Below are 25,886 nucleotides of genomic sequence, written 5' to 3' on the forward strand. Positions count from 1 at the left end.
CCTGGTGTGCCGTTTGCTAAGACCCTTGGTAAAGCACAATATTAGTGTGGGAGTTACCCTGTTTTCCAGGTGTTGTGTGTCTCAATTTCCTTTGGCTAGGAAAAGGAATTCCCTTCCCTCTTGCGCTTCCCAGGTGAGGCAATGCTTCGCCCTGCTTTAGCTCTTGCTGGTCGGACTTCACCCGTGGACCAGTGCCAACTCTCTGACATGACCCAGAGAGATGAACCCGGTACCTCAGTTGAAAATACAGAAATCACCCGTCTTCTGTGTCACTCAGGCTGGGAGGTGGAGGCTGCAGCTGTTCCTATTTGGCCATCTTGGGCGCGCCGCCAGAAAGAATATTTTGTATTGACTTTCGTCTTTAAATAAGGCAGGAAGAGTGAAGCTAAATTGTCTGCAGAAACCCCTGCTCCAACGTATTGACCAGTTTATTTTTATTAATAAGTAAATTTTTTACTTATAACTAATTTAAACTTTTAAACAAAATTTGTTTTTATAGAACAAACATTTTTTATTGCTAAAGAAAAATATTTAGAAGAAAGCATTTTTAGTCATATGTTAATTTTTATGATAGGCTGTTTGCCCTGATGTTTTAAAATGCATCATGAATATAATAAATCTTAATAATTCAAATTGCCATACCTCTTATAATTTCACATGTCTCTCCTTCAATTATTTTGATAAATAAAACAACTAAACATCATGTTCTGATGTTGATTTAAACTGTTTTGGGGGAAAAAGCATCAAAACTAATCCCTGCTTTAAATCAGACTGTGTGAACCTTCTACAATGAAGCTTCTGGTCACTATAGAGTGTGCGGCCTGTAGTGAAGTCATTTCAATAAACAAGGAGGCACTTCAGGTTAACATTTGAATTGTGACTTCAAGGGGATGGCAGAAAATTGTTTGATTTAAATCATATGTATAAAAAATAATATATAGTCAAGACTTAAATACTTTGAAGTCCCGATTACCCATGACACAGATTAAAATCATTTTACAACTTCGACTATTCCTTTGCTGGTAGAAATCTACCATGGAGGTGCCGAGTTGTTAGACAATGAAGCTATAGATTCATCTGTCTTTTAGTTTTCTACTCATGCTGCTGGTGTGCATTTTCAGGCTTTCCTAAAAACATCTCTGCCCTGTCTATCAGCTTTCCCTCAGGAGAGCAGTTAGCACTGCGGGAGACCAAGCACTCCTCACTGGTCCTAGAATACAGGCAACTACTGATGTTTAAAGATTCCAGTGTTGACACAACCTATTATGATCCTGAATGTGGTTTCTAACATGTCCATATTTCACCAGCATACTACATTTCCACTGTAACTATTTTATCCCTAATCATAGACAGATACGCCCCTAAAGAAAAACCATTCTTTTTAAAGACAGAGGATCCTAGCTCACTGTACTCTGCTGACATTTGAGGGAGATTCAGATACTTCCACAAGAGTGTTTAACTCCCACCGACAAAATCCTGTTTTGACATGCGTAGTTTATCAATTATACTGGTTTTCTTTTCTTTCAACCACTGTACAAATTATCTTTAAGAACTGATGCTAGAAAACGTGTTCACAACCAAAATAAGAAAAATCTGCACTGAAATTTTTACCAATCGTTCTTCAAATGATTCCAAATTTTCAAATTATTATGAATTTTGCAGCTGGAGAAAAAATATTCATAGCATATTTTGGGTCAACTCAGTTCAGATAAAAGAATGCAGAGTAAAGTTAATTCCACTACCTTTAATTCACAAATACTCGATAGACTCTCTTGCCTCTTATGTCCTTGCATTTGGCACCATCCCAGAGCTCTGAGATAATATGAAAACATCATTGGATACACATTTTTTTTCTTTTTCAAATTTTATTTTTGATTCAGGGCATACATGTGCAAGCTTAATACTTTGGTATATTGCCTGATGCTGATGTTTGGGTTCCAAATGAATCTATCACCCAGGTACTGAGCATAGTAACCAACAGTTTTTCAACCCTTGGCCCCCTTCTCCCTCTGCTCTCTAGTAGTCCCCTGTCTATTGTTGCCATTGTAATGTCCATGACTACGCAGTATTTAGCACCCACTTATAAGTAAGAACATATGATATTTGGTTTTCTGTTCCTGCATTAATTTGCTTAGGAATGCAGCCTCCAGTTCCATTCATGTTGCTGCAAAGGGCATGATTTTGTTCTTTTTTGTGGCTGCATTAGTATTCCACAGTGTATATGTACCACATTTTTTAAATTCAGTCCATCACTCATAGACATCTAGGTTGATGCTATGTCTTTGCTATTGTGAATAGTGCCGCGATGAATATGCGAATGCCCATGTCTTTTCGGTAGAACAATTTGATTTCTTTTGGATATATACCTAGTAATGAGATTGCTGGGTTAAATGGTAGGCCTGCTTTTAAGTTCTTTGAGATATCTCCAAACTGCTTTCCACAGGGGCTGAACTGATTTACATTCCCACCGACAATGTATAGTGTCTCCTTTTCTCCACAGCCTCACCAACATCTGTTTTTTTTTTTTTTTTGACTTTTTAATACTAGCCATTCTGAGTGTATGAGATGGTGTCTCACTGTGGTTTTGAATACTTGCATCTCTCTGATGATTAGTGATGATGAACATTTTTTCTCATGTTTCTTGTCCACTTGTATGTCTTCTCTTGAGAAGTGTCTGTTTGTGTCCTTTACCCACTTTTTAGTGGTGTTTTGTTCTTGTTGATTTATTTAAGTTCCTTATAGATTTTGGATATTAGTCTTTTGTCAGATGCGTAGATTAAGAATATTTTCTCCCATTCTGTAGGTTTTCTTTGTACTTGATAGTTTATTTTGCTGTGCAGAAGCTCTTTAGTTTAATTAGGTCTCAATTGTCAATTTTTGTTTTTGTTGCAATTGCTTTTGAGGACTTAGTCATAAATTCTTTTCCAGGGCTCATATCCAGAATGGTGTTTCCTAGGTTTATTCTTCTAGGATTCTTAAAGTTTGAGGTCTTACATTTAAACTTTTAATCCATCTTGAGTTAATTTTTGTATATGGTGAAAGGTAAGGGTCCAGTTTTGTTCTTCTGCATATGGCTAGGCTAGCCTGGTATTCTAGCACTATTTATTGAATAGAGAGTCTTTTCTCCATTGCTTATTTTTGTCACTTTTGTCGAAGATTAGATGGCTGTGTGTGACTTTATTTCTCAGTTTTCCATTCTGTTCCATTTTCTCTGTTTCATTACTTAGGAGAATGGGGCTTCTGTCCCCTGACTACATTTGACATCCAAGAAAAAGACTCTAAGTGCCCTAGTTCGTGCCATGCTATCACTCCTGTGGCCAAGAGGATAGAATAAAATAATTTTTTGAGGTGGAAGGAAATGAAGCTCCTCAAAAGAAAAGAGAAACTGTCACCTGACAGAAGGAAAAAGTAACAGCTGCCCACTTTGAAAAACACCACGGTCTTCAACTTTGACTTTCAGCAAGTTACTGCTTGTTTCAATGCCTAGAATACATTGCTTATAATTACTATTTCAGATATCATTGAAACTGAAACCTTTTATTCCTGACCATGCTCTATTTAGATGTCCCAAGTCTTGACCCCCAAAAGTCTGACATCCTTATCCACACCAACCCAGACCAGGGTCCCTTTGAACTAAAAGCAGACAATGACACTCTTGGCTCGCTCTTTAATAGAGAGCTCAATTAAATAAGAGAGGTAGTTCCCTTATTGGGTTCACTTATCATTGATATTGAAATAATGTTGAGAAATACAATAGTTTTCCCTAAGGACTTCAGGATTTTCAATTATAAGCCAAATATATGCCTAGTACATAACCTTGACATGGTTCTTGTATTCTCCAGTGTCATTCCAAGAATTGGGGATAGACTGGTAAGGGCAAGAGAAAGACCAAAAAAAAAAAAAAAAAAAAAAAGAAAAACTGTACCCTGTTACCAAGATTGTTGTAGTTTTACCCGTTTATCCGGCCACTGTACTCCTGCCTGGGCGACAAAGCGAGACTCTATCTCAAAAAAAAAAAAAAAAAAAAAAAAAAAAGACAAACTTTTCATTAAAATATATAATTACTGTAAATGTCAGATGAGCTGCCTACAAGACAAAGAGAATGACACAAGGCTAAGATAGATTTGAGTCCTTTCCATTTTAAAAGTGGTGAGTCATTGGCCATTATTCCACATGGTGGCCTAATAATACTGGAGAGATTTATAAGAAAAATTAAAAAGTAATCCAGACTGTGCACCAGAGGCACGATTCATTGGTCATATCCTGCTAATTGGTCTTTCTATTAGCTTCCCAGATGAATACCATTCTGGCAACAGCAAAAAAAAAAAAAAAAAAGATTCCCAAGGTTATAGCCCATTTCATTTCTAAAATAGTCAAATTCCTACTAAGATGATAAATCAGTGTTTCAAAAGAAATGACTCATTCACTGTCGGGCAGGTGAATCATTACTGGATTAAGAGTTCCTAATAATATTATAGCTGTAATAATGTATTATAGCTCTTTTAAATAGTAGGTCAAGAATTATGAACCTTGCCTTTTAATCCATATTGCTTTAAAAAGCTTATTATAACTAAGCACATAAAAATTAAATACATTTTTCCAGGAGTTGATAAAGAGAATTTATTATTAAATTTGGTGCCAGAAATATGGCTATAATGGTAACTAAAACCAGAACAGAACAAACAAAACCTATCAGGATCAATAACCACTCAAAAGGGAAAAAAAGGAGTTTGAATTATAATACTCTCAAATCAACGGGCCTCATCAGTTTAAATTTTTTTCAATAATCCAGAAAATCAGTTATTGATACCTGACAAATAGGGAGTGAACTACGTAAAAATCACATTAAAATCCATACCATTTACCTTTGATGCCATACACAAAATAGAGCAAAATAATATAGATCTCTTTTACTCAATGTGATGAAGTGAATTTAACTTTTAAAATGCAATGATTCTCTCAAACAATTGGGTTTTTTTTCTCATTGATGAATTGGTGGATTTATTACTGGGTTGTTAGATTTGGTGGCGATAATCTGAGCCAACCTTGAAATGTTAGTCTGTCCAGGGTCTGCTCATCAGTGGCTCTCTCTATCATGGTTGATTATGTTTTTCATCAGCCAGTGATTTCACTTACCAAAATGAGGCCAATAGCTATGCCAGCTCACTCCACTTCCTTTTAAATAGCTCAGATGTTTTATAAACCAAGAAAATAGAAGCTTCTATGAGATTAAATCAAACCAAGGTTCAAGGCTCATGGTGCAGAGAAACAGATTTCAGTGAATATTGGGAAGAACTGAAAAGTGAAGAGTTTTGTTTCCATCTCAGGGGGACAGCTGAGAGATTGTTTTACTGCAGGTGATATGTCTGCATGTTACTTACTCATCACACCTGCCAACCTTGAAAGGGTCTCTTTGTCATTACTTATAACTGCCAATTTACAAGATGGCCCAATAGGGAATGAAAGAACCAACTGGAACAAATAGAGGTTTTACCACAGCTGCTGTCTGCCTGCTCTAGTCAGCACAAGTAGTGAATCTTAAATAGGAAGGAGCAACCCAAATACTTTCCTTTGGGTTCACTAGACACCACAGGCCTGCGTGATGGGCCCGGGCCTCAGCAGCTGACATTCGTAGAATGCTGTGGACCGGGTGTTCAGGTTCATAGCTGAAAGGGCTTGATTTGGTCACATAAAGACTTTCTATATTAACTGGTTCAGGAGATACCTAAAATTTTTCCTAGTAACGTTACCTTGGGTTCATATTCCAAGGAGGATGCAACTAATTAAGCAGAAGCATCAGTAAAAAGACTCAGTGCAGCAATAGGGGACTCACCCAAGGAAAACCATGACAGTCAGATTAAATGGAAATGAGATCTGCTGAAATTGAAAAAAATAAAAAAGACTTTGGACTGCCTACAACATTTTTGCTGTGCTGTTGATCGCCCTCTGGTCATGCTTGTGTGTTTAGGCATTTCAGGCTAGAGACTGTTCTGGGCACATTATAGGCTCCTTTGTTCACCCTGATCTAACTTTGATTTGACCTTTTAGTTAAATTGGCATTTTAAAGGTGTTTAGAAACTATGCCTTAGGGAAGGAGCTTGCAGTGGTGAGCAGAGAGAGTACTGATGCAAACGATCACAATTTATAACCATTTTGGTTGCCTGTTGACAGTGGAAGGTCATGAGACAGTGTTTTGAATATATTTCTGGGGACTATGTCAACCCCCTAAGGTGGCTGCAGGTTAAAATTTCATTTGGATGTGGCTTTAAAGCATAATAGAATGGCCTAGGGAGCTTTTAAAGTACCCATGCCTGGACCTCACCCTTGGGCATTCTGGTTTAATTGGACTAGAATAGAGCCCAATTATCAGAGTTTTTAAAAAGCTCCACTAATATTTCTGACATGCAGCCATGGCATAGAAGTCCTGCTTTATTTCAAGAAAAGCAGGAGAAAAGCCATATACAGAGACATGGTGAGCTCTGTTCTATGAAGGCATGTCTGCTGCTTTCCTAATGGCACTGACTCTGTCATTTGATGAGACGCCTCAGCTTCAGAGATGCTTGCTTCTGTGTTTCTTCACCAGCTATTTCATATGTCAGAAACATTTGCACAAAATTATTCAAGTTGGGATCTTATTACCTTCCTCCTCCTTCAATAGTCATGATATATTTGTAGTGCCTGGCATGCATGTGGCATGTATACCAGTTAATATCTTAAAATAATTGTGGTATCTGGCAAAACTTGATTTTAAGGAACTCCTGCTGAAAGAATGCCACAGTGATCATTATAACACTAATGGCCTTTCAAAAGTATAAATCTTCTCTAATTTGGCCTTAAATTTTCTTTTAAGTTGGCATTAAAGAGATCCTTCTGTATCTAAAATTTGATATTCAACCACAGTAAGGAAGGCTACAGTTTTTAAATTGACACAATTTCTTTGATAAAGTAAAGGCTGTCAAAATTATATGTAGAAGCCCTAAGGCAGGAGGAAAGATACTTTCCATCTTGGTGGTAAATAAAGTTCTTGACAGTCAGTGTCTGAGTGAAGGAGGAGAGTGGTCCAGCTGGCACTCTCCTGATAGTCATTCTTTGGTATGATGGAAGGAGGTTTAAGGAAGGGGGACATAATTAGGTTTCATCAAAATATCATGACAGAATCCTCTCCTCTGTGGGACTAGCCTTATGGAAAAGATTATCATACCCAATGTCATTCTATAAATCGGCTGCGCTATGCAGTCTATGATAAAAAATGTTTGACATTCCATGAAGCCTAAATGAAGAAAGCACAGCACATGAATTATGATTTAAGTGGGAAAGCAACCTCATGGGAAGAGAGCAGTTTAGTCCATGACAAGAAATTCGGGCTTTGCAATTCCTCTGTGTTCCAAGTTTCAATGGGCTGATAAATAAGAAGTGGTGAATGATCGACTTTGTTGCAGGGTATACAACATTGTGTGAGAATTAGAATGGATATTGGATATTGGCTCATTAGTCCCAAAAATGTATTTGGCTTTTAATTTTGTAGAGCAAGCACAAAACTTGGCATTAGGAGTCTGGGTTCTAACCCTAGATTTTCAAGTAAGTAATGGTGAACAACGAAATATCTCTGGATCTTTTTAAAAAATCACCTGTAAACAATAGAATTCTATTCACTCATTTGTTGGTGTATTCAAGAAATATTCCTAGTTGCCTATTATGTGCTTAAGCACCTTGCTAGGCACTGAGGATGCAGAGGTGCAAACATGGGCCTTGTTCACAGTTTATAGCCCAGACAACTAAGTAAATATTGATTGTTCAGTGCTGTCAATACAATAGTAGAAACATAGAAAATAAGCAAGAAAGTAACTAACTTGGTTGGGGAAGGAAGGTGAGAATCTCAGTGTAGACTTAAAGAACAAGAACTTCTTGAGCAAGGTCATGAACATAGAGATCCACATTAGTTTAACATTCTGTGATCTTAACATTGTAAATAAATAGTTTAATAATAAATGGATTTATATGGGCCAATTGCTGTCTCTTCTATGTATAAGTTGCAAGAGTTTGTCCATCAGTTCTGTAGACCTGTGAATCCTTTAGAGCACTGGCAGCATCATAGAATAATATCTATTATGCATTTTGTCACTCTTCCATAGTGCTGTACCAGGCCCCATCCTAGAAAGCATCATGGTGCCACAGTCCCTCAATTCAATCATTATGGATGTCTGCCATATGCTTGGCTTTGTACCACACACTGGGAAGATGAGAAAGAGCAAGACATGATTCTGCTTTTAATGAGTTTTTAGGCAGCTAAAGAAAAAGATTTACAAATGAAAGCATCATAGAGTAATGAACACTGTAACAGAGATAGGTAAAAGAAGCTGTGGAAACACACAAAAATAGGGTGCTTAGTTTTGACTGGGAGTAGAGATATTAGAAGAATAATAATACCATTGTTCATGTATTGAGCTCTTATATCATGCTGCCATTTTCCATGATCGGCTCATTTAATTCTTATTATAATTATGTAAGGTAAATATTATTACCCCTTCTAACAGATGAAAAGAAAAACTGAGGCCTAGAGGGGTTAGTAATCTAACCCCAAATCAGTTATTTTTTAATAAAGTGAGTTTCATATGCAACTCTGCCTGCGGCCAGAACCCTCATGTGTTAGCCATAATTTGACATTCCTTCCCAAAAGGAAACTTTCCTAAGGAAGTGGTTGTATTAATTTCCTAGGCTGCCATAATACATTACCACAAACTGAATGGCTTAAAACAACAGAAATTTATTCTCTTACAGCTCTGGAAGCTGTAAGTTTAAAAACAAGTGTCAAATAAAGAGAATTAAAAATAAAAACCATATGATCATCTCAATAAAATCCAATTTTCCTTCAAGATAAAAACTCTCAACAAACTAGGCATCAAAGGAACATAACTCAAAATAATAAAAGCCATCTATGACAAACTCACAGCCAACCTCATACTTAATGAGCAAAAACTAGAATTATTTTGTTTGAGAACTGAAACAATCAAGGATGCCCACTCCTACCACGCCTATTCAATATATACTGGAAGTTCTAGTCAGAGTAATCAGATAAGAGAAAGAAATAAAATGCATCCAAATAGGAAGTCAAATTATCTCTCTTCACTGACAATATAATTTTATACCTATAAAACCCTAGAGAGTTCACCAAAAGATTTCTAGACCTGATGGATGATTCCAGCAATGACTCAGGATACAAAATCAACATACAAAAAATCAGTAGCACTTCCATACACCAATAATATTCAAACTGGGAGCCAAATTAAGAACACGATCTCTTCTCAATAGCCACACACAGAAAATATACCTAGAAACACATCTAACCAAGGAGGTGAAATCTCTACAAGCAGAACTACAAAACACTGTTTAAAGAAATCATAGATAACACAAACAAATGGAAAATCATCCTATGCTCATAGATTAAAAGGATCAATATCATTAAAATGGTCATATGGCCCAAAGCTATCTATAGATTCAATGCTATTCCTATCAAATTATCAATGTCATTTTTCACAGAATTAGGAAAAACTATTTTAAAATTCATATGGAATCCAAAAAGAGCCAAGACAATCTTAAGCAAAAAGAACAAAGCAGGAGGCATTACATTACACAAGTTAAAATTACACTACAAGGCTATAGTAACCCAAACAGCGTGTTACGGGTACAAAAATAGACACATAGACCAGTGGAACAGAATAGAGATCCCTGAAATAAAGCCACACACCTACAACCAACTGATCTTTGACAAAGTCAACAAAAATAAACACTGAGGAAAGGATACTCTTTCAATAACTGGTGCTGGGAAAACTGACTATCTATATGTGGAGCCCTAGTTCTCATTACGTACAAAAATTACTCAAGATGGATTGAAAACTTAAATGTAAGACCTCAAACTGTAAAAATCCTAGAAAAAAACCTAGAAAATATCCTTTTCAATATTGACCTAGGTAAAGAACTTATGATTAAGTCCTCAAAAGGAAATGCAACAAAAATAAAAATTGATGGTTGGGACCTCATTAAACAAAAGAGCTCTGCACAGCAAAATAAACGATCAGTAGAGTAAACAGAATACCTACAGAGCGGGAGAAAATGTTATCAAACTATGCATACAACAAAGGATAATATTCAGAATCTATAAGGAACTTAAATAAATCAACAATAAGAAAAACAAATAACCCCACTACAAAGTGGGCCAAGGACGTAAACAGACACTTCTCAATAGAAGACAAACCCTGCACATGTATCCTGGAACTTAAATTCAGTTAGTAACAACAACAAAAAAGACAAACATCCAACAAACATGAAAAAATGCTCATCATCAGAGAAATGCAAATCAAAACCACAGTGAGATACAATCTCACACCAGTAAGAATGGTGATTATTAAAAAGCCAAAAAATAACAGACATTGGTGAGTCTGTGCAGAAAAGGGAACTCTTATACACTGTTGGTGGGAAAGCAAATTTTAGTTCAGCCCCTGTGGAAAGCAGTTTGGAGATATCTCAAAGAACTAAAAGTAGAATTACCATTCAATCCAGCAATCCCATTACTAGGCATATACTCAGGCAAATAAATTGTTCTACTGAAAAGTCATCTGCATTCATATGTTTATAGCAGAACTATTCACAATGGCAAAGGCATGGAATCAATCCAGGTGCCCATCAGTGATGGACTGGATAAAGAAAATGACACACACACACACCATGAAATACTATGCAGCCATAAGAAATGAACAAACAAAATCATGCCCTTTGCAGCCACATGGATGCAGCGGGAGGCCATTATTCTAAGCAGAACTAGAATTAACACAGAAACAGAAAACTAAATACCATGTTTTTTTTTTCCCTTGTAAGTGGACACTAAACACTGGGTACAAATGGACATAAAGATAGGATCAATAAATATTGGAGATTCCAAAAGGATAAGGAGGGAGAGGGACCAGAGTTGAAAATTACCTATTGGGTACTATGTTCACTACCTCGGTAATGAGATCGTGAGAAGCTCAAACCTCAGCATCCTGCAATATAGCCATGTAACAAACATACACATGCATCTGCTGAATCTGAAATGTAAAATAATAACAATAATAATAATAATAAAATAAAGTCAAGGTGTTGGCAAATCCATGCTTTCTTTGCAAGCTCTAGGGGAGAATCCTGTTTTGCTTCTTCCAGCTTTTGGTCCCCGTAGGTGTTTCTTGGCTTGTGGCAGCATAATACCAATCTCTGCCTCCTTTTTCACATGGCCTTCTCCTCTGCGTCTCAGTCTCTTCTCCTTTCTGTCTCTTATAAGAACACTGGTAATTAGATGTAGGGCCCACCATAATACAGAATGATCTCATCTCAAGGTCTTTACCTTACTGATATCTGCAAACACTTATTTTTTTTCAAATAAGGATCCATCCACAGGTAACAGATTTTTGGAGGACCACAAATCAACCCACTAGAATGGTACTTTAGTGGGGTTTTCAGGACAGGTTGAAGTTAGTCAGAATGGGAGAGACAGCAGAGGTAACAATTGGTTCAAAGACCAGACATTTAAGAATATGCCATATGAAACAAATCCTGCATGATCTCACTCATATGTGGAATCTAAAATAGTTGATTTTCTAGAAGGAGAGAGTAGAAGAGTGGTGACAGAGGCTGGGAAGGGTAGCAGGAAGAGGAGGCATGGGAGAGGTTGGTCAACAGACACAAAGTTACAGTTATACAAGAAGAATAAATTCTGCTGTTCTATTACACAGTAGGATTGCTATAGCAAATAACAATGTAGTGTATATTTCAAGATAGCTAAAAGATAAGATTTTGAATGTTGTCACCACAAATAAACTAGCTTAAAACGATGAATGTGATACTTAACCCAATTTGATCATTATAAAATGTATGCATTCATTAAAATATCACACTGTTCCCCATAAATATGTACAATTATCACGTGTCTGCTATAAATAAAAAAGTTTTTAGAAAGAGACAATGCCATCCTAGGAAACTACATGTACTTTGTTATAATGGGAATGCAAATACAAAAATAAACAACAAACAATATGCTGAGAAATGAGGTTCAAAAACTAGATGGTAGCAGGATAATAGAGAGTCTTGCCCGCTAAGCTAAGTGGTTAGGCTATATTCAAACTTGAGAGTCATTCAAAAATCTTTATGTAAGGAAAATATAATTAATTATGCATATGATAAAAGTCACTCTAATGCCAGTGGAGGAAGCAGTATAGAATGTGAGTCTGTGGACAGGGAAATTCATTAGGAGGCATTTGATAAAACCCAGATCAATGAGAATGGATCAAAAACCATGAAAAGGGAAAGGAATTATGAAAGCAAGTGATTATCAAACCTGATCAAAGTGATAGATTTGATCAGATTTGATAATCAATTGGACACATAGAACTAAAGAAAAAAAAGCTGAAAATGAGTTGGAGGTTTTAACATGGACCACTGGGTTGACAGTGCTGTTCACCATAAAAGAAAACCAAGAACAGGTGCAGTGACATGAGGAAGGAGAACTAATTTTGCTGTAGACCTGTTGACCTTTAGGACCTTAAAGATATATAAATGGACTAGACAGGTGAATGTAGAGAGCTGCTGGTTAGTTTTGTGTAATGCAATTCTGCTACTTCCTCTAGAACGTGACTCTTCACAGAACCCATGTTTTATTCATATTTACATTCCTAACAGCACACCTGGTAATAGTGACAGGAGGCAGAGAAATTCTAGGCAGATGGGGCAGGTCCCTGGCAAAACCCCACCTTCGAGCTAAAAAGCCTGAAACCTACAGCCCAAAGTGAGAACTTCCATCCCTATGTGTCTGCTCTCTCCCAATTGGTTCTTTCTAAATATTGTCTTTTTACCAATTGAATGTTTCCTTTTCCAAAACTACCTATGACCCACCCCACCCCCATCCTGTGCCTATAAAGACCCCAGACTCAGTCGGCAGAGAGAAGAAGTTATTGGGCTTTGGGAAAAAGTGGTTGGATGCTGGGGAGAGGTGACTTTGAAATGGTGGCTGTATGAGGTAACTTGACTTCAGAAGAGAGAGACAGAGAGGTGGCTTGACTTCAGAGGAGAGTGACCTGCCCTTCCCATCTTCTTTCCAGTTCCCCTCGCCACTGAGAGCTGCTTTCATCACTCAACAAAATTCTCCACATTCACCATCCTTCAATTCATCCACATGACCTCATTCCACCTGGGCACCAGACAAGAATTCAGGATGCACAGGGTGTGGGTACTGAAAAAGGTTGTCATGCTGGCCCTTTTCCCTAGTTGGCAGAAGGTAGCCACCCCACATGATGAGGCAAAGGGCACTGAACTGGTAACACGCTGCTGTCTGCAGACAGCAGAGCTAAGAGAGCACTGTAACCTGCCCTCTGGGGCCTTGGGGTCACAGGCACCCCACCTGGATGCTGCTGCAGGGCCTGCATGGAGTTTGCTCCTGCCAGTGCCAAAGCGGCCAGTTTCTGCACTCACTCACTCTGGTTCCTGCACTCACTGGCTTGCTTGCTCCCTCCTGCGAGGTGTGGAGCTCAGTGGACCTGAGTGAGTGGAGCTTGCTCCTGCTGGTGCCAAAGCAGCCAGTTCCTGCACTTGTTGCCCCAGTTCCTGTGCTCATTCGCTTGCACATTCCCTCCTGTGAGGGGTTGAGCAGGGCAGGCTGAGTAAACGAGGCACTCCTGTTGCAAGTCCCGAGAAGGGGTCAAGAAAATCTTCTGTATCACTGGCTTTGAGTAGGAGTTATAATGTCTGCTGAATTAATTTCAAAGTCGTTACTATTAACTTGATGTCAATGAAACTATAATAACTCATATATGACCATGTATTGATTTTTTAAATATGTGTGATGTATTGATATTTTAGATATGTGTAATGTATTAAGCAGGTTTCTTTCCATGTAGGTCTTTTATTAGAATGTCTCCATTCTGTGAGAAGGAGAAATGACTTTGTAACTGCTGAGTTTAGACGAGGAGCTGGGCCTGCACGGTTTACAAACTCATTCTTTCTGTGAGTGCCTCCCCTGCTGAGGGCACACATCTGCTCTGTTTCTCCTCACCACACAGGGACAGAGCCCGAGGGGGATGCCTGGTGCCACCTGAAACAGACAAGACTGTCTGAGGCTGAGGATCAGAACTTACGGCTTCTGCACCTAAGCCCTGGTCTGAAAGTCCCGTCAATAATAATGCTGTTTGTTAGAGCCATCCTCCTGACTCTTGCATAAATTATTAATTCCTAAAATCCCATAGACATCTTTGTGGGCCTAATTTCTCTCACTAAAACAAAATTGACTCATTCCTTATGCAAATCTTTCAAGAGTCCCTCTTTAAGTAGAAAAGTTTTTTAAATTAATTTTTATTTTATCTATGTGGGATAAAAATTATCTCCATTTATTTTGTTTTATATGTGTCTAAACAGAACAGTCTTTATTTTACCTAATTTAAAACATTGTTTGAACTACTAAATTAATATATATTTATCATAAAACATTGAAATTATGACCAAATGAAACTGTTTCTTTAAAAGAAATAATCTATAATTTACCAGATGGAAAAATAATTACAATTTTTTGGTGACTATCCTTCTAATCATTTTGCTTTGCAGACATATATTGTTTGTTTCTTTATGTACGAAAAATGTCATACCATCAGTCTATTTTATGAAAAGTTCTGATGAAATGCAATTCCATGTCACAAGATTTACTTTAATGTCATTTTATATGACTTAATGTTACTTCCTTGTATTGATAGAGTTTACTTAATCAATTTCTTGCTTTTAGGCATTTAGATTATTTCTATTTTGATACTACTATAAACACTTTTGAAGAACATTCTTGCAGCTTAGTCTTTGTGAATATTTATGGCATTTTCTTATAATATATTCTTAAAATTGAGATTTTTAGGTATTGAGACATTTTGCCAGAATTTTTATCAACTACACAAATGAACAAATTCATTGTCATTATTTAAAACATTTGATGATATAGTAGATGTACTGGCATTTCCAGTGGTCCTTGCAGATGCACACGCTACCTATTTCTACCCTGTTCTATGTTCCAGGAGGCTGATGCCTAAAGATCAGGGACTAATTTCCTCGTCTCTGGATTCTGGTTAAGTTTAGCCCAGGGAAGGCAGCAGCAGGATGTTGGAATGCTGGTGGAAAGAGAATGTGTTTATTCTCATGGCCCTCTCTAGGCCAGCATGATTAGGAGTAGCTACAATTATCTTCTGTTGGGTGTCCCTTTTTATAAGCTGCAAACCAAAAAGTATCTGAGACAGGAATCAATCAACTTAGAAGTTTATTTTGCCAAGTTTAAGAACATGCCCAGAAGAAAAGAACATGGCATCACACTAACAGCCCGTGGTTTGTGCTTTTCTCTAAAGGTGGTTCTCAGGGCTTCAATATTTAAAGGGGAAAAGTGGGCTGGAGGGGAAAGAGGGAGGGTATGGTAATCACATGTTGTCAGAGAAAAGGAGCAGCTAGAGGAAAAGTGAATTATGTATTCACCTTGCACTCAGTATATCAGCACCCTACATAAGATAAGGTGAATATAGAGTAGCTACCTGTGGAGATACTTAAACTTTTATCTGTAGCTATCTGCTTAGGAACAAAAGGAAAGGCAATTTCTTGCATGACTCAGCTTTCAGTTTCATTTTTTCCTTTGGCATAGTGAATTGGGGTTTTTATTTTCTTTTCACAAAACCAAAGCTCTCCCAGGATTCTAATAAATACTGCCTTCCCTTGTCCCATCAGGCCAATAATGGTGAGGGTTTTCCATGATTACTATTAGCAGACTGCCTCACCATTCCTAATTAAGGTATCGCCAGTGTTAAAACAGCCCCCTCTTTAAACGCTCTTCATCTGTTTCCTTCCAGGACCTGGACTAAAATATTAGGCTAAGCGCAAATTTGTAAGCATAGGATGATACAGGGTGGTCTATCTAAAATGCCTGTGAATAAAAAATAGCAAAGTAAACACTTTCTATCCACTCTTCATACTGTGATATGCTTGTCTCCAGGATGCTAGCTTTTTTTCTATTAACAGGTTGGTTAGGATCATTAAAAACATCAAGCTACTTTTTAAAAGCTTAAAGAAAAATTAGTTTTCTCATAAGAAATTAAAAATTAAGAGTTTTCAGTATATTGAAACATTGTCAATTATGAATTTTTGCCACTTTATACCATTGAAATAAGTAGCTTATTTTAAGCAAATATTCAAAAATATTTATTTTTAAATTATAACAAGATATAGAGGAGCACCAGCCAGAATTTATCTACAATTTTCAGTTACGCTCTTCTCTAGCACATTGCATACAAAGTCTACATATTGAGAGATGTTCCAGACTTTGCAGTCTCTTTAATTTTGTGGCTCCATCTCATATTTTTCTGCTAAGATTTTGCTAAGCTAAAGCGCCTTGCCAATGTCAGTAATCTGTTGCCTTTTTTAAACGTAGTCTCCTTTGGTAATCTCTACTCACTGATTCTTCACCCAGGAGCCACTTTCTGGTGTTAACAATCAAGAAACAATGTCACTGAGCATCATCCTGAACCTTCTGCACACTATAGCACAACATGGCTGTGAGTGAGTGATGCCAACTGTATGGTACCTGGCATTGTGCTGAGATGACTGTTACATTAGCTCAGCTTGGCTACTGGACAATATCCCTGCAGGAAGTCTTAAAAATATTTCTCAAGCAGTTCAAGACATATTATTCTATTTTTTTTCTAAATTTAGTATGTGTTTATTTTAAAAGTCACTAATCTTGCTACTATATTCCAAAAAAGAGTAAAGTCATAACAGAAATGGAGAGCTAGATGTATCATACTTACAAAAAGCCTGTTATGACAACACCTCAAAGCTGCAATGGGTTGGCAAATACACATATTCTAATATCCTCAGGAATAGATATAAACACCTTTTCCTCAGTGGTAACATACAGATATATAGATATAGATTAGATATAGATGTGTAGATTCAGATATAGGTATAGATGGATAGACAAATGTAGGTATTTACTGTCAAGTTGCAGTTCAGAGAATTTGCCATCCTAAAAAACGTTATCTAGTCTATGAATAAAAATAAAAATTTTTTGCCAGGCGCAATGACTCACATCTATAATCCCAGCACTCTGGGAGGCTGAAACAGGTAGATCACCTGAGGTCAGGAGTTCAAGACCAGCCTGGCGAACATGGTGAGACCTAGTCTCTACCAAAAATACAAAAATTATCTGGGCAATGTGGCACGCCCTTGTAATCCCAGCTACTAGGAAGACTGAGGCAAGAGAATGGCTTGAACCCACGAGGCAGAGGTTGCAGTGAGCCAAGATTGCATCATCACTCCAGCCTGGGAGACAGAGCGAGACTCCATCTCAGAGAATAAAAATAAAATAAAATAAAAGATTTTTCCCTATTTTGTCTTAAAATTACTTAATTGTTCTAGATAGCCCTGAAAGACTAACAAAAGTGGTGAAATAAGCCTGTAATCTCATGGCACTTTGGGAAGCTGAGGCGGGTGGATCACTTGAGGTCAGAAGTTTGAAACCAGCCTCACCAACATGGGGAAACCCCTGTCTCTACTGAAAAATACAAAAATTAGCTGGGTGTGGTGATGGTGATGCACACCTGTAATCCCAGCTACATAGGAGTCTGAGGCAGCAGAATCACTTGAACCTGGGAAGCTGAGATCCTGCCACTGCACTCCAGCCTGGGTAACAGAGTGAGACTCCATATCAAAAAAAAAAAAAAAAAAAAAGATGGTGAAATAAGATATCATCCATGAGAAGTTGAGGAAGTTAATTATTTGGTATAATTATTAGTTTGATGTTGTTGAGCCTTTACAGTTGTAAGACAATAGACCATGTAAGATATTTAAGAGTTTATATGTAAACTTTAAATTGTGATTTTTTTAATTTGCCAAAATAATATTTTGAATAGTAGTTTTGAACTTATGGTAATTCCAATTTATGTTTCTGCTTGAAACTTCATTGTAGTTCCTGAATATTTTTTTAAATATGTCAGCCTGAGAGAACTAGACATAACTGAAGAGCCCGTTGAACAGTTAGCAAATACTTGTACTATGTATCCTTAATAAAGTATGATAGCCCCCTAGATTAATTTTTTGTTCAGTTCAGCTTGAAATGCTACTATTCTTGAGTCAAGTTTCAGTGTAGTTATAAAACATTCTAATTCATGGGTGTCAGTTTAGTCTCTGGAGTACTTGAAATGCCAGAAGAGAGCACTGAGAATTAAAATAACAAACAATTAAATATAAAAAGGCTACCGGGTATAATCTCCATTCTCTAGTTCTTCCCAGACCAAATGTATACAAAATTACATGAAAATGAGCTCTACTTATCATCTTCAACAAAACAGTGTTTAACTAGTTTTGTACAATGCCAAGTAGTTTGGAGTGTTATACGTAATTAAATGCTGCAGAATGCTAATTCCTTTGATGACAAAGAGAATTTAAAGTAGAAGGAATTTCAGGCAAAAATATTACCCTTCCCCATGAGCTTTAACCCACTTCCTTTCAACATTAGAAATGGATCACATTCAATAGACATTAGTATTTCAAATACTCTTGAAATTTGCAAGTGCTAGATCATCACCAATGACATGCTATATTCTGTAGGTGAAAATAAAACAAGTGGAAATCTAGAAGAAATTAAAATGGCCTATGATATGTTTTGGTTCTGTGTCCCCACCCAAATCTTATTGCAAATTGTAATCCCCACATGTTGAGAGAGGGATTTGGTGAGAGGTGATTGGATCATGGAGGGGGGTTTTCTCCCATGCTTTTCTCATGATAGTGAGTGAGTTCTCATGAGACCTGATGTTTTAAAAGTATGTGGCAGTTCTCCCTCTCACTCTCTCTTTCTGCCACCATGATAAGAAGTGCTTGCTTTCTTTTTACCTTCTACTATGATTGTAAGTTTTCTGAGGTCTCGCAGTGATACTTCCTGTTAAGCTTGCAAAACTGTGAACCATTACCCAGTCTCAGGTAGTTCTTTATATCAGTGTAAAACTGACTTATACAGAAAATTGGTACCAAGAGAGTGGGGCACTGCTATAAAAATACCTGAAAATGTGGAAGCGACTTTGGAACTGGGTAACAGGCAGAGGTTGGAACAGTTTGGAGGGCTCAGAAGAAGACGGGAAGATGTGGGAAAGTTTGGAACTTCCTAGAGACTTTTTGAATGGTTTTGACCAACATGCTGATAGTGATGTGAACAATGAAGTTCAGGCTGAGGTGGTCTCAGATGGAGATAAGGAAATTATTGGGAACTGGAGCAAAGGTCACCCTTGCTATGCTGTTTGTTTGTTTGTTTGTTTGTTTGTTTGTTTGAGATGGAGTCTTGCTCTTTTGCCCAGGCTGGAGTGAAGTGGCATGATCTTGACTTGCTGCAACCTCTGCCTTCCAGGTTCACCTGCCTCAGCCTCTGAAGCAGCTAGGATTACAGGCATGCACCACCACAACCAGCCAATTTTTGCATTTTTAGTAGAGACCGAGTTTTGCCATGTTGGCCAGACTGGTCTCCAACTCCTGACCTCAGGTGATCCACCCACCTCGGCTTCCCAAAGTCCTGGGATTACAGGCCTGGGCCATCATGCCTGGCCCATCCTTCCTATGCTGTAGCAAAAAGGCTGGTGGCATTTTATCCCTGCCCTAGAGCACTGTGGAACTTTGAACTTGAGAGAGTGATTTAGGGTATATGGTAGAACTCCAGCCTGGGCGACAGAGTGAGACTCTGTCTCAAAAAAAAAAAAGAAATTTCTAAGCAGCAAAGGATTCAAGATTTGACCTGGCTGTTTCTCAAAGCATACAGTCATAGGCATTCCAAAGAGATGGCCTGAAATTGAAACTTATATTTAAAAGGAAGGTAGCAGAGTATAAAAGTTTGGAAAATTTGGAGCCTGACCATGTCATAAAAAAGAAAATCCCATTTTCTGGGGAGAAAGTCAAGCTACCAGCTGCAGAAATTCGCACAAGTTAAGAGAAGCCAAATGTTAATAGCCAAGACAATGGGGAAAACGTCTTTAGGGCATTTCAGAGATAGTCACAGCATCCCCTCCCATCACAGGCCCAGAGGCCTAGGAGGGAAAAATGGTTCTGTGGGTGGTGCCCAGGGCCCTGCTACTCTGTGCAACCTTGAGACATGCACTCTGCATGTCAGCAACTCCAGCTAAAAGGCCCCAGTGTACAACTCAAGACATTGCTTCAGAGGGTGCAAGCCCCAAGCTGTGGTAGTTGCCATGTGGTGTTGGGCCTGCAGGTGTGCAGAAGGCAAGAGTTGAGCTTTGGGAGCCTCCACTTAGATTTCAGAGAATGTATGAAAATGCCTGGATGCTCAGGCAAAAGTCTACTGCAGGGGTGGAGCCTTCATGGAGAACCACTACTAGGGCAATGCAGTGAGGAAATGTGGGATTGGAGAGCCCACACAGAGTTCCCACTGGGGCACTGTTTAGTAGAGCTGTGAAAAGAGGGTCACTGTCCTTCAGACCCTAGATTGGTAAATCCACTGACAGCTTACACCATGCTCCTGGAAAAGCCACAGGCACTCAATGCCAGTTCATGAAAGCATTCATGTGGGGACTGTACCCTGCAGAGCCACAGGGGCAGAGCCCCCAAGTCTGTGGGAGCCTACCTTTTGCATCAGCATACGCTGGATGTGAGACATGGAGAGAAACAAAATTATTTTGGAGCTTTAAGATTTAATGGCTGCCCTGTAGAGTTTTGGACTTACAGAAGGCCTGTAGCCCCTTTGTTTTGGCCAATTTCTCCCTTTTGGAATGGAGTATTTACCCAAGGTCTCTACTCCCATTATATCTAAAAAATAACTAGCTTGCTTTTTATTTTACAGGCTTTTAGGCAGAATGGATTTGCCTTGTCTCAGATGAGACTTTGGATTTGAAATTTTGGGTTGATGTGGGAATGAGTTAAGACTTTGGGAGACTGTTGGAAAGGTATGATTGTGTTTTTAAATGTGAGAGGGACATGGGATTTGGGAGGGGTCAGGGATGGTTGATGTAGTTTGGCTCTGTGTTACCACCTATCTCATCTCAAATTGTAATCCCCATGTGTCAAGGGAGGGACCTGGTGGAAGGTGATTGGATCATGGGAGCAGTTTTCATCATGCTGTTGTCATGATAGTGAGTGAGTTCCGAAGAAATCTGATGGTTTAACAGGATGTGAAAGTTTTCCCCAACCCCTACCTCTCTCTCTCTCTCTCCTGCTCCTATGGTAAGAGCTGCTTGCCTCCCCTTTGCCTTCTGCCATGATTGTAAGTTTTCTGAGGCCTCCCAGTAATGCTTTCTGTTAAGCCTGTGGAATTGTGAGTCAATTAAACCTCTTTTCTCCATAAATTACCCAGTCTCAGGTAGTTCTTTATAGCAGTGTGAAAACAGATTAATGCAGCCAATTAGCAAGAGTCCAACTCAATTCAATAAATTTTAACTGATATTCTACATGCAAGACAAAGATAAAATATAACCTTGACCTTATATTACTTACAACCTAATTAGAAGATAATATAAATTTATAAATAATAATAAAGTTAGAATAAATAAAGACAAAAAAGCAAAATAGAGATAATTACCATGAGACATGCAAAGGAAAAAAAAATATCCTTCCTTAAGGAAATCAGAAAACTTCGTGAAAAAAATCACTTTTGAGATGAAAGTTCACAATTAAACATAGGGAAGCCAGGAATTTCAGTAGACAGTAAACACATGGACAAAAACAGGGAAAGCTACATTGCACACAGAAAAAATGTTTGTTTCACAGCAGAATAGTTGAATATATGAGATCAATAATTGAATAATTGTGTTTGGTTAAGACATTCAGATTTCACTCTGTAGGCAATAAAGAGGCATAAAAATTGTATGTGCAGGGAAAGTCTCACAGGTAAAGTTGTGATTCATATCTCAGCAATGAGTAGGAATAATTGGTGTGGGGAGTTATGAGAATTGCAAAGATCAGTTAATCAATCTCAATAGTTCAGGTGAGAGATAATCAATACTTCAGCCAAGATGGTGGTAACAATGCTGGTAACAATTTTTGACGAATTTTGCTGCTCTACCTGAAGTCACCAGATCTAATCCTGTGAAAACAAGTCTTTTGTTACAGCACAGTAGTATGTAGTCAACATGCTGTAATACAGTTAGAAACAGAATCGGGCAAGTTATGTCATCGTAGCTGACTATAATAATATTAAAAGAGTAAAGTTTAATTATGTTCAGGAGGCTGACCTCAATGAATCCAGCATCCCTATGCATAGGTGTTTTTGACATCTCTGTTTTTATATATGTGTTCTGGATAGAAACATTAAACTGAGTGACTAGGACTTGGGCCAAAGCGCTGGTGCTCTATGTTGGCAGCTGAAACCAAAAACGCTGTCTGAACTCTTAACCCTGTATTTGTGCTTTCAGTGTTTTTTAATTTTTTTGGTTTGGTTTGGCTTTGTTTATGCAAAAAAAAAAAAAAAATGCAGTGATAACTGATGTCATGTTGGTGGAATCTTCCTTATTTTCCAAAGTTGGCTCTTTCTACTGACATGAATGCCTTTCTTCAGCAAATAACCTGAATCTAAATAAGACAAATAGGTGTCCTCTGGGATTTGCAGCAGAATAGCCTCTAGGCATTACTGAATACGCTCAATTAGGAGTGTCATTCCCAGGTGGTGACAGAGACAAGAAACTAAATCCTAAGAAAGTGCAATCTGGGCACTTGAATTTCGGGTGACTAATTTGGTTGACTCCATGTGCAAGGTTTTACCTACTACTACAGGTGAAAGGATTTGATTGAGCATAGATCAAAAATCTTCCCAGACCTGAGTGACCTTGTTAAGCAACTCTGCTACATCTTTTATGCAGTGAGTTATGCTCAGCAAAGCACGGATATTTTCCATTAACCTCTGAGACAACAACAAATTTAGCCATTTCCTTTCCCTACTTACTCATCTCACTCAAATCCTTCATCAAAATGTCCTTTGTTTCCCCCATTTGCCACTTTGTCATGTGGGACATGTGAACTAAGTCCCCAAGTAAGACTGCTGTCCATATCAGATCTATAGGGCTCTTGAGTTTTAAACTGAGTTCCTGAAATTCTGATTTCTGTAAAAGAATTCCAAATATAATTTTAAAGTGCCTGGAGAAACAGATGGAAACTTCTTGTCTTCCATAATCTTATAAACAGACTAACTGAATATCTTTGTTAAGCTTCATCAAATCAGTCCAAAGATATTTATTATAAGCTTAAAGTGTCTAGCCCTGTGTTAGGCATTTGGTATACAATGACAAGTCATGATTCCTGGGAAAATAGAGAATGCCACTTAGAGAATAGGTTTACAGTCAGGTAGACCTGTGTTCACATCCCATCTCTAACTTTTTCTGTGTTTTTGATGAAATAGTCAATTTCTCTGAGCCTCAGTTTATGCATCTGCAAAATGGGGATAATAGTATTGTCTCATAGGGTTTGTAAGCACTGGATGCTGTAGTTGTAAGCATTGGATGCTATAGAATGCTTAGTTGAGTTTGTGCAAATAGGGAGGATACCCAAATGCCAGCTGTTTGTTGATTTTGTTGCAGGAGATTATTTTGTTTTGATTTTTTAGAAGATCACTGTCTAGAGGAAGGAATCAAATTAAACAAAGAAGGTAACATCCAGATGATCACACCAATGGGCAACTCTCCTTCATCTGCAGTAGATCTTGAGTTGTTTATGGGACTGCCATTTTTTCACAACCCTTCAAATTAAATGAAATATAAGAGGCCACATTTATCTCAATATCATAAGGTATATTTCATGTGTGTGGACATAAATCATAACAAGAACCCTTAAACACACTTCTCATCTTAAGGCAGCAACAGAGGAATGCTTTAAAGCAGGGCGTAGTTGCCCTGCATATCATTCGCATTTCCACCAGCATAATTGGTCAAGGCCAGGCCTTAGTCACACTCTGGTTCAGCCTCTCCTACTTTATAGGAAAGCAGTGTACATGTTGTTTTGCTGAACCTGCTGAGGAACAGTCATGCCTGGAATTGTTGCTATGCTACTGAAAGGACAGCAAGCTCATGATATTCCCACAGCAACTATGTAACATGCACAGAAATCTGTTGGGATTTCTAGCAGAACTCCGAACAGCCAAATGGCCACTTGAAAAATGTCTGATTCTTTTTATAACCTAGATCTTGAAACACACATGATCAACAAATGACAAACATAATTAGAAATTGCAGGAAACATTTTTAAATGTTGAAGATCTTGTTGGATCTAATCCCTTTAGTTATTTTTATTCACATTGGTCCTCCATGCCATGTCACATCATCAAAGGCTCAAATCATGCAAAGTAAGAGTTGAATAATAAGGTGGACAGAGACCATTAGAGACTCAAAAGAAGACAGTGACCTAAAAAATTTACAACTGCTATAGACCTAAGATATCCTAAGTGCCCAGTGATTCTGCTGGCTTTGCTCACAGAAATGTTCATACCTGTATAGTAAATACCACATATGGGATTCTGCTCCAAACCACCCTTCTATCCACAAACCCAGCACCCATGTCCACCTGCAAAAGGCTTCCTAGGAGGCCTGCTCCATTACATGCCACAGGATCATAAAAATCTAGTTTAACATAAATGAAAAAAGTAAAGGGATTTGACACTGTTGGATGTCTAGATTTTTAGGATATTCTGAATGCACAATTGGAGTTAGCAATATTTATCATGAGGTATTTCTCTTTTAACTTAGATTCAACTTTTAATTCTCTCTCCCTTTATCTGATAGATGATCTGGAAGGCATTATGCCTCTTGGGTTTATCCCGGATGGGCTTCTTGATCTAGCTTGTGTGATTTCTGTTACTTGCTGCTTTTATTTTCTCTTACTGCGCATTTTCCACTGACTTTAATTAAGCTCCCTTTAGTGTTATGAGGTTCTCAGTATCTGATCTAAACCCTTTCATACCTAAAAAACCAAAAAAACCAAGTTGGAAAGAGGACAGTGCAGCCATAAAAGAGATGTGGAATATGTTTAAGTTTCTGTATTACAAAAGGTCAGCCCTTTAAATGGTCAGGTCAAATAGGATGAAATTTGGGCTAAACTGAACCTCTGTGAGAGCCACGATCCCATCCGCAGACATGCTACTGCCGGGGGAGGAACTGCAAAGCTTCCTTTCTCTTTGTGGTGCAAGTTACATTTCAGTAGTTGAAGCCTGCTTTGGAAGTGAATGGTACTGAGACTCTCATAACCAACACAAAGTCATATAGAACCCAAACAAAACTTCCTTTTCGAAATTAAAGAGCGGATAGTTTATAGTGATTGTTAGAATCAAGAACACAAGACTTTAGAGAGGCATTTTAATACTGATAACCTTGTTTTCTTATAGGAAGTTTTGACTTTTTTGTTGCTGTTTTGTTTTTTAGTGTAACATGCCAGTTCAACAAGGTTAAGTAAGAGTCTTCTAGGATAATGACACAGTCAGAAACACTCAAGAAATTTTATTGTACTGCTGTCTACAACATACACAGTTTCTTTTCTTTATTTTTTTAATTTTCTTTCTTTCTTTTTCTCTCTCTTTTTTTTTTTTTTTTTTTCTGAGATGGAGTCTCCTTCTGTCACCCAGGGTGGAGTATAGTGGCGTGATCTCAGCTCACTGCAACCTCCACCTCCCAGGTTCAAGTGATTCTCCTGCCTCAGCTTCCCAAGTAACTGGGATAACAAGCACTTGCCACCACACCCAGCTAATTTTTGTATTTTTAGTAGAGATGGGGTTTCACCATGTTGGTCAGGCTGGTCTTAAACTCCTGACCTCATGATCCACCCACCTCAGTCTCCCAAAGTGCTGGGATTACAGGCATGAGCCACTGTGCCCAGCC

Source organism: Colobus angolensis, unplaced genomic scaffold, assembly GCF_000951035.1.
Source record: "Colobus angolensis palliatus isolate OR3802 unplaced genomic scaffold, Cang.pa_1.0 Scaffold5, whole genome shotgun sequence".
NCBI lineage: Eukaryota > Metazoa > Chordata > Mammalia > Primates > Cercopithecidae > Colobus > Colobus angolensis.